General features: G+C 37.6%; 1 protein-coding gene across 3 annotated transcripts in view; it reads left to right on the top strand.

Moving 5' to 3' along the window:
• Window positions 1–17,265, top strand: part of frmpd3 (FERM and PDZ domain containing 3) — a 779,808-nt gene that overhangs the window by 472,083 nt on the left and 290,460 nt on the right. For 2 of the 3 annotated variants that reach the window (XM_051934418.1, XM_051934416.1), the window contains exon 5: window positions 15,765–15,894. The exons of the other annotated variant lie outside the window; for it this stretch is intronic. The gene's annotated coding sequence lies outside the window, so the exon portion shown is untranslated. The remainder of the gene's footprint in view (window positions 1–15,764; window positions 15,895–17,265) is intronic. 3 annotated transcript variants of the gene reach the window in all.

The following is a 17,265-nucleotide window of genomic DNA, read 5'->3' as shown; positions in this document are numbered from 1 at the left end:
GTGGTGCTATTTGGCGGTGTTAGATACACTGATACATGACATCCCAGAGGTTCTCAGTTTAACTCAGGTTTGGGGGATGTGTGGATCTGTCAATGGTATCAATGCCTTTGTTGTCCAGGAACTGCCTAAACACTCTGGCCACATGAGGCTGGGCATTTTCCTTCTCCAGGTGGAGCACAGGGCGCACTGCACCAGTATAAAGTCTGAGAATGGCACTGAGGATTTTATCCCGGTACCTAGCAGCAGTCAGGGTACCATTGCATAGCACGTGGAAGTCTGTGCGACCCTCCAAGGGTATGCCTTCCCAGACCATTACTGACCCACCACAAACTGTTCATGCTGGATGATGTTCATCACGGTGTCTCCAGACTCTTTCACGTCTGTCATAAGTGCTCAGTATGAATCTGGTCTCATCTGTGAAGAGAATGGGATGCCAGTGCTGGAGCTGCCAAGTGTGGTATTCTCTGGTGAATGCCAATCAAGCTGCACGGTGATGGGCTGTGATTCCACTAGGGGATGTTGGGCCCTCATGCCACTCTCATGGAGTCTGTTTCTGTCATTTTGGTCCAAAACATGCACATCAGTAACTACCTGGAAGTTATTCTGTAGGGATTCTCACAGTGCTCCTCCTGTTCCTCCTCGCACATAAGAGCAGATACCAGTCCTACTGCTGGGTTGATGCCCTTCTACAGCCCTGTCCAGCTCTCCTCATATTAATGCCCCGTCTTCTGGAATCTTCTCCATGCTCTTCAGACTGTGCTGGGAGACACAGCAAACCTTCTTGCAACGACACATATGGATGTGCCATCCTGAAGGAGCCGGAAACCCTGTGCAACTTGAATCGACTACAGGTACTGCCTCATGTTACCAGAAGTGACAAGGTCTCTAGCAAAATGCAAAACTAGAGAAGAATCAGTCAGGAAGGATAAGGAGAGAGCAATTGTCTCCTGCCAAACCATTCCTTTTCCTATCCAGTGAAACTGTTGTCACTTTTATTTGCACCAAAGCAGGTAAAGTTGATTCACGATCGCTTACTTTTCCTAACTGAACAGATTGATATCCCTGAAGCTTAACTGACTTGGCATAGACTGTGATGATTAAGTGTTCCCTTAATTTTTTGAGCAATATATGTATGAATATATATATTATAATCATCAGACTAAAGATTCAAAGAAGGAGCATTGCGTTACGCAAATGAAACATCTCAGCATGAGGTGGAGGTCCTGGGAAGGGTGAGAGGAGCTTGAGAGACAGGACTGAGAGTGGAAGGTGCTGAGTGTTCTAGCTCAGCGTGGTTGACAGAGAACAGGAGAACACACTGCATGGCAGCGGCACGCATTTGGACAAGAAGGAGCAGCACGGTGTGCAGGAACAGAATGGAGTGAACGAGCAAGTAGAGGGGAATAAGAGTGAAAGAGAGGCATGCTTCTGGGCCATAACACTGAAGTGTAAGATGCGCAGTGTAGAGGAGTTAAGCAAGTCCAAGTGCAGTTAAAAAGTTAAGGTGTCCACAGTGGGAGTTTAGTTGGAAATTGATTAATAAAGGCTCATCATTGATTCAGACTCCTGAAATGCGTACTGATCTTATTCCTCCCTGCCAGGTTATGGATGTTACAACATGTACAGAGATATATTAAAGTAAATAGATGTTATGTCCCCTTAGTCATAGAGCAAAACAAGTGCTGTAGTTTATAAACATATACATTTTAGGTGGCTTTGATGAGCTGCATCAAACTAATATCATCAGACTTTGATGATATTAGCTTACAGTTATCAGTGAAGCCAGTATAGACTTCAAGATTTCAATAGTCATCTTTACCAGGCATGATGTCTACTAATGTAAACTAGCTTGGCAGCCAACACCTAACCAACCTAAACAGCATCTAATTTAGGAATTAAGGGAAAGTGTCTTTAGGACTGAATTCAGGAACCAGGACAACCTTTAAGAAGAATCTGGATGAGATACTGGGACAACTTAGGCATTAGCTAAACAAACGAGTGTGATGGACTGAATGGTCTCCTCTTGTTTGTCAAATTTATTATGTTCTTATGTTCCTTGCATAACCTTTATACCTAACACATTCACTACAACATGTAGCTACCTTATAAAGTTGAAAATTGTATTTTATATTTTTTGCAAATTGCACACTTTCATAAAAACAATACAAAACAGACAATAACATAAATGTAGATTAAAATAGGTACTTTGTGCCCTCCATCTTCATTGTTCAGCCTTGAATTTGTGCCCCTGACAATATATGCCTCCATCCTGAAACTGACAATACAGAATACCTAGGCAAAGATGGTGGTATGGTATTGAAAATGAATGAGTCTCTAGTAGTTGGGTAGTATGTAATATTTCAAGTCTAAATAAACATTTTGTACTGTAAAATATGATTCATGCACCTAGTTTGCTCAATCACCAACAGCAAAAACCATGACGGCAATGTTTTGCTCTGTTAAAATGAGCCTGATGATCTGACATGGATTAAATTTAAAGATCATCTTAACAAAAGTGGCAAAAAATATAAGGAGTTCTGACATACTGTGTTTCACTCTCAGCAAAACAGCTTACATAGGATATGTAAAATAACGTATTTAGTAATCTTCAATAAATCTGCATCTTTGCTTTGCTGCTTGTGGTTTATTGAGGCAGGGAAGTTACTGCACTCATTTAAGTAAGCATATTATAAATGCATACATATATATACAGTATATATATTTTTTACTTTATCTTACTACAACAACGTCTTTCCATTTATTGGGGATCGCTCCATACCATTATTACAATGTATGTGCATAGTGCAGATATAAAATTTAATGCATTTACGGCAGGTTTAGGGAATTAGTCTGAAAATGTATTCTTTTTTTCAGTTGGACTCTTCCAGAGCTTGCACAGTATGAATACTGAATATTTTTTGTGTTAAAGAAAATACAATATTTGATTATTGATTTAGAAAAATATATTCCATTGTTAAGGACTTGCAAGAAAAAAATACCTCTTTCCTTTTTCTTTCAATTTATTTATGTATGCATAGAAATTTAAATTGAAAGGCAATGCAAGTCAATGCAAGGATGGGAGAATTCCATGTAATAATAGTTATGATAGTTCTCCAGTATATATACTGATGGGAACTGAAAATAAAATAAGAATACAATTTAGTATGTAATTTGTTAAATCCTTAAAATGAAAAGGTTTTGGTATATGACAGAAAAAAAGAAATGAACTGAAGTGGCCTTAATTGTTTTGCTAGCCATACACAGTATTGCTGAATGCAGTGGCACAAAACAATATTCTCCAGAAATGCATTGCAACATATACACAAACATAGTGCAAAACAGGTAAAGAACTATACTATACTATAAATAGATAGATAAATAAATCAGTAAATAAATAATAGGTAAGTAAATAGAAGAGTGCCATAGTGATAGCACTGCTGCTTCACAGTAAGGAGACCAGGGTTCATTTCCCAGGTTCTCCCTGCATGGAAGTTGCATGTTTTCCCCATATCTGTGTGGGTTTCCTATGGGTACTCTGGTTACCTCCCGCAGTTCAAAGACATGCAAGTTAGGTGGATTGGCGACACTAAATTGGCCTGTGTGTTTGTGTGTGTACTGTATGTATCCTGTGATGGACTAGCATCCTGTCCGGGTTTTGTTCCTGCTTTGTGCCCTCTGATAGCTGGGATAGGCTCCAGCAGAGCCCTGTGACACTGTTCAGGACAAAGCCATTTAGAAAATGACTGACTGACTAATAGAATAAATAGTAATAATAGGAAAAGATAGTAATTAATAAATAACAACAACTAATAAAAAAACAAAAGTAGTAACAAGTGTAACAAATGTACTGCATACTGATATCCATACACTGTGTTTACTTCATCACATTCCTAGGACATAAGTGATTAAAATCCCCTTTAATAATATAGTGAGGTAAATATCATCAACAAATACACTTTAGGCTGTGTAACACTCACACATTGTAATAGCAGAAGGTTTAAATACAGTTGATTTTACTTTGTGATCCTAATACATCATTTTATTAGATAAATATGTACTTTAATGTTAGCTTTCATTCTGTACAGTATATTTATTAAAGTCAGTAGAGATGATCTGCAGTATAAAAAGCATACATTGCACCTTGTGGCACACTTCCATATCCAAAATAACATCAAGGAGGCCATTTGTAAACAAAATAAAATACATGCACACAAGGAGAACGCCACAGTAGAACCTACTGCACATAATGCCTGCTGTGCTGCTGCTGCCTCGGTCCTTTGTGTATCCAGTGTGCTGTCCACTCAAATACCAGAGCACTCCACACAAGCACTCTTTCTCATCGCCTGTGCCTCTCTTTTTCTCAAACATTCAGTTTTTATCCCAGCACATGTCCCAGCTCTGGTTGGGATGTGGCTTTAGTGTGTATTTTGTTCCAAACCCTGAGATCATTTCTTGGACCAGGATGTACAGGAATTTTACTACAGGGATGCAAGGTTAGAACTCTTTGTAGCACTTCATGAATGTTCTGTTTTCCTTAAAGAAAGAGCTATTTCCTTGGAGGAACTGAGTGGTGTTTTACATTCCCAATCAGTATTGTGCACCTTCTAGCAGCAGAACAGGAGCCTTCTGATATCTACCAGCTCTTATTGAACTGGAATGGGCAACGCAGTTACAGCTTTCCCAGCTTGTGACCAAATGCTGCAAACTGTTGCCCATAAAGCCCTTTCCTGGCCTCTTTCTCACTATTCTTTGCATCCCTCTCATGATTTTGGGCACCACCTCTATAGCATGATGATGGAAAAGGGCACACTTCCATCCAGGCGTCAGATTTCAGGAATTTCTGCCCATTACCCTCCTGGTATAACCAATGTACATGTTCATTTGTCTTATCGCATATGACAATTGTTCACAGCTTCATTATGTTATTGGCATGTTATCAAGGCTTCTGAAGATGACTGGTGAGTTCAATGTGGGTACAGAAATGCTTCTTACAGATCAAGAATGTGTAACTTGTGTCAGAAGTAAGAGGGTTGGCAGCTTAGACCTTACAATGAAATGCCTGAGATGAGATGGCCTCTCTTTTACACTCAGCAGCTTGAGTACCACATATGACTTTGTTTCCCTATGTCTTGAGCGAGACTCTCCCAAAAGTTCACATTGCAAGAAAATTTCAATGCCTTAATTGTACCATTTATTCTTTCCAACAATTTTAAATTTGATCTTGTAGATCACAACATGTATCAGAGTATAGATACTTTAGTTTTGTTCATGCCATCTAATATCCTGCAGACTGTATGTACACTGTGGACACATTTGTCCCCTAGGATTATCTCTATTAACATACTGGTATATTCATTCTCTCTCCTGCTACCAGTGGGCCTGTCTTTGTTGACAGCTTTTAAGGGGACTTTGTCAATCTCTTTTGTCAACCTGATAGCTGCATTGTTTGAGAAAAGACTAAATAAAGATGGTTATATTTTTAAAAAATGGTATCTGTTTGTAGACAAAATACTGCATGAACAGTTCCTACCGTAAAGATTCTAACTAAACATTTGCAAATTCCCTATAGCTGCATTTACTGTAATTTTTATGCCAATCATACACAAAACAAGAAACAGAATTAAATTAGAAAACTAGAAACAAATATGAACTGAGGCCATGTACCCAAACAAAGTAAGTTATGATTCCATCATTTTAAAAGCCTTCAGTATGGATTGATCCTCACACTCTAGCACCGCTGCCAATGTTTAATTAGCTTATGTAGGCTTGATATCCAACCTAATGCATACAAGAATGATTCAATTTTGAGCTTTCAATAGCTTCATGTACAGCAGACACTATAAAAAGTTTTAATCTTCATCGTGGTACGCCCATATAAAAATATAATCACTCTGTGCTGTTGTCCTGATGGATCTTGTCTGTAATTCCCTTTGGTTATTATACTGACAGCAGGGACAGCAGTGACAAGAGAATGAACAAATAGTGTGAGAGAGAGAGATTGCAGACAACAGTCCTAGTAAGTCAGAGAGTTATTGCAAAAGAAAAGAGATTTAAAAAGAAAAAGGTATTATAGCACAAAGCAGGTAATCCTTCTTCCACAAAGATTCCACACACTTCGCAAATGTTAAAAAGCCAAGTCACTCCCATATCTGTAGAATCATTCAACAGTTAATCTTGGCCTGTATTTCACACACCATCCCTTTTAATATTAAAATGTTTTTCCCATGATATCACCATGACTATCATTAGGAGAGAGTTTGAGAAAGTTCTGTTTTGACGTGGTGTAATTATGTTAAACAATATGTACCTGTCACGATCTACAGTGTTCTGTGAATATATTGGTAAGTGTGGGGTATTGTTTTCTCTGTTTCTTGGAGATTTATAAATTGCATAAACTACAGTGATCTGTGAATAGTGAAGTATGTTTGAGGCCTTTTCTCTGTTTTCTGGAAATTCATTTTCGTTTATGTTTTGCATCACCTTCAGCAGCATGTTTAATAGCATCATTCACATGAACATACTGTTTGCTTCTAAGCATTGTGTCAGGTTGTGACAATGCGGCTGCACGTGCAAGTTTCTCTATCTTTTTGAAGGGTAAGAAGAATTCATTATCTGAATGTTATGGCAAAAAAATGGCATATTCGTCACAATTTCTAAAGCAACTAATGACTTTACAAATTTCAAGTTTTAACCTAGCTAGATTCTGATTTTGAGTATTGTGTGGCCTTTTTTCTAAAGGTTTGCTTCATCATTTGACCTCTGCAAGTTTAGTTTTTGTGATTCCTGGCTAAGCAGTTCCAAATGTGTGCTACTTGGCTGTCAAGACAGCAAATATCTTTGGATTTTTTTTTTCCTTAGGTGTTTGATATTCTTTGAAATAAGTTTTCAGATTTGTATTTCATACAACTAAGCAGTCATTCTGTATTAGCAACTAAGTAAATAGACTGAAATCTGTACATTTCTTACAGACATTTTGAGTGTGTGTGTTACTTAATTAAAATACTCAGTATTGATTATGGATCTAATTGCTTGTCAAGAGCTTGTATTTATCAATTTGATATTGTAAACCCTAAAAAACTTTGAGTTCTCTGGTTAATATAAGCTTATTTTTTCAGTGTTAGTTGTTTTCCATAGGAAAAAATTTAAAATTTGTTTACAAACAAATACATCATTATAAAACAGTATGGAGGATCTGCAACAATAAAACATTCTGCATTTATGTGTAGTGACAGTTTGTTCAGTGGACTAGGGCCTACCTAGCAGGAAAGATTGGCACAGGTCAGGTTTGGGAACTCAGAAAAGTCAGAAATGAAAACACAATGGCATTTGTGACTTACTGGCACTGTAGACAGGAGGAAAGTAAGAAAGGGCAGTAAGTGGTAGTAAAGAAGGAGAGACAAAGACAGGGGGAGTAAGGGCAGTAAATTAGATAATATCTCCTTCTGCATGTCAGTGGCAGGTGGAAAAGCAGTGTCAAATGATTATCTGTGAAGAGATGTTGTAACATCTCCTGACAAAAAGAGGGAATCATATATAGTAGTCTCAAGAACAGAAATGGCACCATGCTGTCTTTTTAAAGGCAGAGTCCTTTAGGGACTGGTAGAAGCTGCTTCTTACCCTCTAGCCCTTTGTTTGGTAGCACAAGGTCCCCGTAAATAAGAAGTGACACTATGTGGCCTTTTTAACAAACAGTTCAAAAGATGCCTTAAAGGCCTGAGCCCTTATAAGAATACCAACTAAGTTTCAGACATATTATGGTCTGAGGGACCCCAAAGTTTTAAAGATTAAGACAGTGAGAGAGAGAGAGAAAGAGAGAGATGTAATGAGAGCATGTAGTGTTTTTGTGTGAGATAGACAAGTGGGCAATCCAACTCAAGAGTAAGTTGAGGCACAACGTATTTTATACAATTTCTGTGTTTATTGCTCCTCGGCCAGTGCAGAGGATTGCTAGGAGAGGTTTCTTTCATCAAAATGTGCAAACTGTGAATATATTAATCCTTTGAACTTTTTCTTTAAATTTAGTATTAATGTAAAGGTTTCAAGTAGATCATTTTCATTATGCATTACAGTAAAATGCTCGGTTGAAGACATAATGTGTACAGAATCCTGCAAAATGGTCATCCATCCATCAATTTTCGAAACATTCTTTTCCATTATGGAAAATGTCATTTATTTGTCATTTTTAATCTTGCTCTGATCTTCCTGTATTTGTCCGTAAGGTCATGAATCTAGTTCTAGATTCCAGATTCTGCCTATTCAGTAAAGTATTATTAAGGTTAAAACAGGCTGATCAAATCCCTAAGGATGATGGGTCTAAACATGTGTAAATAATTTTTTGTAAGTGGACTGAATGCTTTCAACAAAATAATTCAAACCGTAAGAGTAGAGTGGCAAAGGATTAGAGTAGGGCCTATTTTTGGTATTATATTAATGAGGCCACACTAGCAGACACTAAGCAGAGTGCTTCGTCTTACTGGTCTAGGAAAAAAGAGGCATAAGGGTCTTCAAAAGGGGCCATTGTGGGATACTTTGAGTAAATTCACCAGAGCTTAGAAGACTTTCAGGAAATGGTAAAGGGTCCTGATCCAATAGGAAGAAGGCTTGCTACCATTAGCAGAGGGCATATGAACCCCAATAGATGAGGAGGGTGTCTGTCTCTTTTATAGAGAGTGGAGGGTCATGTAGGTCTTAGGCATGCTGATGCTTGCATCACAATAATGCTCCAATACACTTGGTGCCTCAAATTCCATCTTTTACTACAAAAGACTCTGTCAATTTACAGTATTTCCCTATCAGCCATTAATAAATTTATTGTCTTAATGCAGCACAGTGAGACAACGTCATTGCCCTTCATCAACAACTACAAACTATGCAATAAGCCTGTTTTGAATATATATAAGTGTACACTCACACACCTGCACACATAATCATAAATACATACAGTGCATCCGGAAAGTATTCACAGCGCATCACTTTTTCCACATTTTGTTATGTTACAGCCTTATTCCAAAATGGATTAAATTCATATTTTTCCTCAGAATTCTGCACACAACACCCCATAATGACAAAGTGAAAAAAGTTTACTTGAGGTTTTTGCAAATTTATTAAAAATAAGTATTCACAGCCTTTGCTCAATACTTTGTCGATGCACCTTTGGCAGCAATTACAGCATCACGTCTTTTTGAATATGATGCCACAAGCTTGGCACACCTATCCTTGGCCAGTTTCGCCCATTCCTCTTTGCAGTCCTTCAGGTGCCTTTTGGCAAACTCCAGGCGGGCTGCCATGTGTCTTTTACTAAGGAGTGGCTTCTGTCTGGCCACTCTACCATACAGGCCTGATTGGTGGATTGCAGCAGAGATGGCTGTCCTTCTGGAAGGTTCTGCTCTCTCCACAGAAGACCTCTGGAGCTCTGACAGAGTGAACAGCGGGTTCTCGGTCACCTCCCTGACTAAGGCCCTTCTCCCCCGATCGCTTAGTTTAGATGGCCGGCCAGCTCTAGGAAGAGTCCTGGTGGTTTCGAACTTCTTCCACTTACGGATGATGGAGGCCACTGTGCTCATTGGGACCTTCAAAGCAGCAGAAATTTTTCTGTAACCTTCCCCAGATTTGTGCCTCGAGACAATGCTGTCTCGGAGGTCTATAGACAATTACTTTGACTTCATGCTTGGTTTGTGCTCTGACATGAACTGTCAACTGTGGGACCTTATATAGACAGGCGTGTGCCTTTCCAAATCATGTCCAATCAACTGCATTTACCACAGGTGGACTCCAATTAAGCTCCAGAAACATCTCAAGGATAATCAAGGAAAACAGGATGCACCTGAGCTCAATTTTGAGCTTCATGGCAAAGGCTGTGAATACTTATGTACATGTGCTTTCTCAATTTTTGTATTTTTAATAAATTTGCAAAAATCTCAAGTAAACTTTTTTCATGTTGTCATTATGGGGTGTTGTGTGTAGAATTCTGAAGAAAAAAATGAATTTAATCCATTTTGGAATAAGGCTGTAATGTAACAAAATGTGGACAAAGTGATGCGCTGTGAATACTTTCCGGATGCACTGTATGTACAGGACATACAATCTCTAACCTGTATAAACCTATACAGAGTCACAGCAGCCTGGTGCCTGTCTTGGTCACATGTTGGGGCAAAAAAGCATTGGACAGGTTACCAGTGTTTCACAGGACACACACACATACTTATTCACATTTAGATCAATTTAGAGTCAGCAATTTGTAACAATCGACCATCACCACTTCTGACAAGCTGAGCTACAAAAAACCAAGGTTGAATTCTAGGATACTAAAATGAAAAAGAGCTTAACACTCCTTAAATACTATGTAATAAACAATATACAAAAATGAAAGATTCAGATTACATGTTACCAGATTACAGGTTACAGGATGCACACCTGCACTCATTCACACTGAGGACAATCTAGAGTCACCAATTAATGTAGCTTACACATCTTAAGGAAATTCTAGTGTACTGGTATTCATTCGTAAAATAAAAAGTTGTATCCTTAGCATCCCTCTCCCCATATACCCAGCATCTCTCCTCTGCACATGTCCAATCCAACGCAATCTCGCTTCTCTGACTTTCTCTCCCAACCGTCCAACTTGAGCTGACCCTCTAATGTACTCATTTCTAATCCTATCCATCCTCGTCACACCCAATGCAAATCTTAGCATCTTTAACTCTGCCACCTCCAGCTCTGTCTCCTGCTTTCTGGTCAGTGCCACCGTCTTCAACCCATATAACATAGCTGGTCTCATGACCGTCCTGTAGATCTTCCTGAGACTCTACAAATAAAATATGAGATGCACTTTTTGTTAAACATAGCATTAATTCAATTTCAGAGCACATATTTTGCTTATGTTATAATCTGTTACTTATTAAAAATTAACATACTAAACATATTAAAATTAACAGAACATATTAAAATATGTGCATTCATGACATTTTTTGTGTGGTTGCTGCATACTTTTTATGTAATATCATTCAAAATTGTTTTTATATACAAAATTCTTATACATGTATAGCAGAAGTGTGAGAATAGTCACAGAGAGCCCTGCACCAGCATAATTAGGGAAAGAGAGGTTATAACAGCCCTTGCTTATGTTTCTTGCTCACCATACTTTATGGGTTTGCTTTTGTCAAGTTGTTAAATTGTACAGAAATATCAACCTAGGGGTGTGCCCTTTACATTTTGTCTTTCATATCATGCAGTATCACAAACCCTGTGAAATTGCATCTCAAACTGTACAACAACACATCTGGCAAAATATTTTATAAAATAATAGCACAGATCAGTTTAGCAAGGCTGGGGGACTTACAAGCATCTTAAATAATATAAATCATAAATTATAATACAAATTATAAAAGGTAGACGTCCAAGAACAGATCATTGAGGGACTCCACCGATGACCTCACCCCATGTGAAACATTTTCCTCTTCTCTGTACTCTTGGTCTCCTTGAGATCCAATTTTGTTGGTCAGACCTCCAACAAAAACTTTGTGGCTGAAGGCATTGTGCTTTGGATTCACCAGATTCCACGGGGCATCCAGGAATAACTTTGTTGATGATCAAAAAGTAAACCACAGGGTGAAGGCAATGGCAAATTTGGACAGATATCACATAAGTTGAAGTGTGATGATAGAGGTTTATATCCATACAAAAGGAAAGTGATTGAATGATCGAACAGTGAGCTTTGTAGAGAAGTACACAAGGTATCATTTGGTAAAAAGCAGAAGTTTCTGTTTAGTAAAGTCTAAGTGAGAGATGCAGGTTTAACCGTTGAAGATATTTACTTCTGTTATCCCTTCATTGTAATGACACCTCCTGTCTCCTAAATAACTGGTCATGCCTGTGACAAAGGATTTCCGTTTTACATGTTAGTGGAGTTTATTGCATTAGAGATTCTTTACATATACAGCAAATCTGCAGTGTGATTCTTGTTCCCCTCCATTATTTGGCTCAAAAAACGTCACTCTGTGAGAAAGGATAACTAATCTGTTTTTAACATATGTCTGCACTGAATCTATGTCAAATTCTAAACTGTTAAAATTTGTATTATCCGTTAAGAATTACCACATTTTCTAGTTTCACTTGCCATCTGGCTAAACTTGTTCTGCGCACAATGCATTTTGTACATCCGGTGGAAAGATGCAGGAAGGCCATGAGTGTCTAATCACCTTTGAGTGAACTGGCCTTTCATTGGCCATGGTTTAGACCATTAATAACAGCATTGAAGACTGTGTCTTCCCTGGCATTCTGAACTCCCACTCCTCTCCAACGAGTTCCGCCAACTTATTATAATTCCAACATTGACTGGTTTTAACATGAACTGAACCTCTTCTTCCAGCCTTATTAAGTCATTTGTAGCTAATATTTTTTAAATTATAATTTATTTTTGTTTATGAGGTAATCGGCACAATATCATAATGTTTCTGTTAACTAAAACTTGTTTAAGACTCTGTGGTCATGCAAGGCACAACACTGGAACCTGATAAATGCTGGGGCACCAACCATGTCACTCCATTTAACAGTAAAGCTTTTAACAAAAACAGCACACAAAAGCACATATAAGTCAAAATAAAGAGCCACTGTCACTGTTTTATAGCCTTACAAGTCAGGTTCCGAGCTTTGCTGCTGTTGGGTGTCAGTCCAGAATGAGATGCCACCTACTGTGGCATCCTCAAATATATAGTCATCCGACCTGAAGGGGTGGAGTCAGTTGCCCTCATTGGGCATCTTCTCTGTGCTGTAGTAACAGAAAGAGACAATACCACTAGTCTCAACACCCTCTCTAGTCCCGGGGTGAAATTGCTTAACAAAGATAATCCTCAGACACGTGTGTCTCTTGTCATTCTCTTCAATTCTAGCTCTGTTTTCAACCCACTGTCTTGTCATGTTTATACTGTATATTTCATTTTTGGCTATTTTCAAACAAGTAAAAAGAGGAGATATTTCAGATAATTGTCACAAAACTTAAATATACATTATTGCTCTGTAGCCTATTTAATTCAATTTCAAGGTTACAAGACCATAAGCCAATAACAGCAGCATCGGTGACAAGATAGGTGAAAGCCCTAAACAGGCCATGAACAAGCATATTCACAACGTCCTCACTAATATGTTGTATTTTAAAATTATCAGTTTATTGGAGAACCTGAAGAAAAGGAATGAGAACATCAAGATAATGTGAAAACTCCACAATCACAGTGATCTGTCTGGGATTTGATACTAGTTTGCTAGAGTTGTAAAACAGAAGAGCTAACCACTGTGCCATTGTTCTGCCTTGTATTAAGCATGCGATCATTGAACATCTGTAAGCGACCAAGACACATACCTTTGCATGAAAGTTTCCATCCTGCAGGGCTGTAGAGTGCATTTAATAGTAAGGTAACCAGATAGTCCTTTAAGGAACAACCATCCCATTTATCAGAGATGGCCTCAGATATAAAACAAGTCTCCAAAATGAAAGTTTTCGACAAGGCTTCCTGATGTCCCTTCTTGCTCTAGTTGTCAGGGTATGGTTTCTGTTAGCTTTGATGCCTTTGGCTTGCATGTTGGACTTCCTTCTTTAGCAGATGCCAGAAATAAACTCTGGGGGGCTGGGCTGGCCCCTCTTTTATGCTGAGCACAAATAACTGTTGCTGACCTTACTAGACTAAGCCGTGACCTCCACTCCTTCTAGTTCTTGTCATGGAAAAAAACTTTCCTCTATCTTCAAAGAAGGCAGTCACTGAGCTCAAATGTGAATGTAGAACGTTTCTTTATTTGCGCAGAGTTATGCACAAATGTCTTAGTCCATGGGGTGAGCAATCAATTAAACGATTCACCTGCTTTTATACTTTTCAAATTACCTTTACCTCATCTAATACATCCATCATCTGACTATTAATGTGCAGAACTTTATCACCTCATCCAATCAACTAATGCCACCAGTAAGTTCGGACTCCTGTAGACTTTCCCATTATTCTGAACACCATTTCATTAAGAGGGGTGTTCTGAAGATTGTCCTATTGATCTTAGTATCGCTTTATAGGCATGTGGGTGTGGGCTTTCCCATCAGTTTATCCCCACTTTCAGGAGAGGTGTTCATTAATCATTTACTTCTAACCATGGACAATTACACTGGTAGTTTCTCTAAGATGAAGCAGAGACTTTTACCATATATTTACCATATATTCTCGCGTTTAAGTTCTACCACGGGGCTTGATTTTAAAGTATAATTTCCGGTATTTTATAATGTCAGTCGTATAAGTCGAATGTGGAAAACTCGTGCTATTGGTCCAAGAGATTATGATATGCTAACACCGCCTTTTTTTTCTATGCATTGTGCCTACGTGACCACACGGTAATACCCAAACTATTCCAAAGCGATGTTTGCACAGTTTTGTGTGTCTCACACCTTCATACACCTTTATCGTAAGAGCATCCCTTATCTACGATGGAGCGCTCAATTGGAAGAAAATAGGAAGCTGGTTTTAAATTAAACGTTGTTGAAGTAACAAAAGAAATTGGTAACTGCGCTCCTGCAACAAAATTTGATGTGTCTGAGAAACTGGTGTGAGATTGGAGGAAGCAAGAAAATATTATGATCGATTTTTCGGGTTTCAACACCCTGCTTATATGTGAGTATATACGGTAGTTAGTTAGCCCTTGAGTTACATTCAATCCTTTTCCTGGTTTTTTATTGTGACAATATACTGTATAGTATATACAGACAAGAGAAATTGTCAGGTGATGTGAAATGTAGAAAATCCTAGATAGTAATACTTATGTGCGGAATACAGAATGTTTCATTTTAATGCAAATATTTTCATATTTTAGGATAAAAATACACCTTCTGCATTACTTACATTAATAGAAATATTAATATTTTATATAAACAATGGAGTCCTTTAGTGAATTTATTAGGGCACTGAGAACAGATGCTTCTAATATAATATGATTTTTCATGTCAAAGTTCAGATTAACTCTGACATGTCTTTTTATAATATAAAAAGGTTTTTTGTGAAAAATGTGGTATGAGTAATTTAATCATAAGACTTTAATTTCAAAAGCTAAGGCAGACTATCTTCCTGAGACTGTTTTATCAAATATCTGCCCTCTCTGTTTTCAATGCTACTTGTTCAACTATGTGTTTCTTCAGCTGTGCTCAAGTTTGTTTGACTATTTCATGTATTAAACTTGACAAACCAGTGTAGATTCTCTTGACAAAGCTTCACAATACGGATATAGATGACTTAAGCTGCCGCCAGGCTCTGACCTTCCCTGTCAAGGGGTGTTGTTCTTCATGTTAAACACTGAGTATTACGGCTGTGCCTTTGAACAGCAGAATTAAATTAGCCTGCCTGGACTGTCTGTTACCACAGACCAAAAGAGAAACTGTCTGATGTCTCACTACCGAAACCCAAAGGAAATAAAACAAAGAACGAATGAATACTCATTACTCCAAATTATTACTAAGGCACATTGTTTACATTGCTGCATTTTAAACAATTCATAATTCTAATCCACTTTAGTACATCCATAAAATAAAAGAACCATCTTACAGCGCTTATCCTGTACAATTATTTTTCCCAAGAGTCAAATCATGCTTTTTTAATTATAACTAGATTGCTTTATTCCTCAAAAATGTTTTTATAACGTATTGTTATTGACAGTAGCTTTTGCAGCACCAATAATATGTCACACTTATGGTTATTGTTTGTAAAAAAACAATTCTGAAATGTATCTTTACCATGTTTCAGATCACCTACAGACTAGAACAACTCCCCTGAATGCTAATGACCTTCACATCAGACCACCCTGCAAAGCCACTACATCTGGATGGATGAGTGGACTCTGACTTTGTGGCTTTTCGCTTCTTTGCTCTACCAGGTACTACTTGTACTGTATATAAATATATTGGTTGATAGAAAATGCACTTTTTAAAACAATATTCTTAGAGAAGGTTGAAAATATTACAAAGAACAAACTCAGATGCTCTATCAATGATTATCACATTGGAAATGCTATCAGTAATATGAAAAAATCTAACCTATATAGCATCTGTGATTTTCTAGTGTGTAGAGCAGTATAATATAACATAAGTAACCTTGTCTAACCTGCTTAGTTCAATGCAGGCCAGGCACAAACTAACAGAATATTTTTGGTACCAAGTGAGAGCGATAAGAAGGAGATTATATAGAATTATTATTTTCATTGGGAACATTTTCTAAATGATATTAGTAAAAGAAGATGTGGAGGGGGGTGGGGTGCACATATAACACTCTGCTGCTATCCTTTTAAGTCACCTCGGCACAGCTGAAAAGCAAAAAAAACAAAAGAAAGATCTGTAAAAGAAAAGAAACTCAACAATGTTCCTGTTGTGTTGAGACATATAATAAGATGATATGATAATGATAAAATAAGATGACAACGATATGCTCTTTGTCTCCACTGCTCGTTATATATTCTAATTTAAACCAGCATTAAAAGCCAAGCTAAGAGCTTTTTTATCTTTAATCTTTGAGAGTTTTGTCCACCGCCACCTGTTTTGAGTTGTGTTTGGGTCTATTTATTACCTAACATTAAAGGGATACTCCATTCAAAAATTATAATTATTTTATTTATTACTTACCCTGTGTTTTGGTAGTAAAGGCTAAAAAAATTTGGTGCTGTACTTTTATGGAGAGTAGGCTTCTATACTGAACAAGCAGAAAACGATATGAAAACTTCCATTAAAAAAAAATCTCAATTTACTTGTGTCACATAATCGATTTATGTCAGCTATCCAGGTGTATGCTCACAATAACCCAAACACATATATTTATTGGGCTAAAATGTTGTTAAATAAAATCACTTGAGAAAAATCCTCTTGTGAATGGTTGGAATGTGCACTCAAATGAGAACGACCTTTTGGATGGAAAACCCACCTCTCTTCTTATTGTGCCCCCAACTAACCTTCAGCTCTATTGCTGCAAACCTTGCAAAAGCCTCCGAGATATAATTACATCAACTGACTCAATTCATTCTTTTTAAAGGCAACTTTAAAACTCATCTGTTCAAGAAGGTTTTTAACAAATGCTGACATTTTTAACCTTTCTCTTAGTTTGTACAGTCTGTCCGGGTGCTCTGCATGATACGGGGCATCAAAAATGGTAATTTGTTCAGGATTTTCTTTTAGTATTTTGTATTTTTTTTTCTGGTTTATTGCTTCATGTCCTATTTCAGAGCTTTGTTTTTCCTGTATTTATTATTTATTGCTGT

Source organism: Erpetoichthys calabaricus, chromosome 12 (assembly GCF_900747795.2).
Source record: "Erpetoichthys calabaricus chromosome 12, fErpCal1.3, whole genome shotgun sequence".
Classification (NCBI taxonomy): domain Eukaryota; kingdom Metazoa; phylum Chordata; class Cladistia; order Polypteriformes; family Polypteridae; genus Erpetoichthys; species Erpetoichthys calabaricus.
Note: the sequence above shows the minus strand (reverse complement) of the source record. Positions and strands in the feature narration are given on the sequence as shown.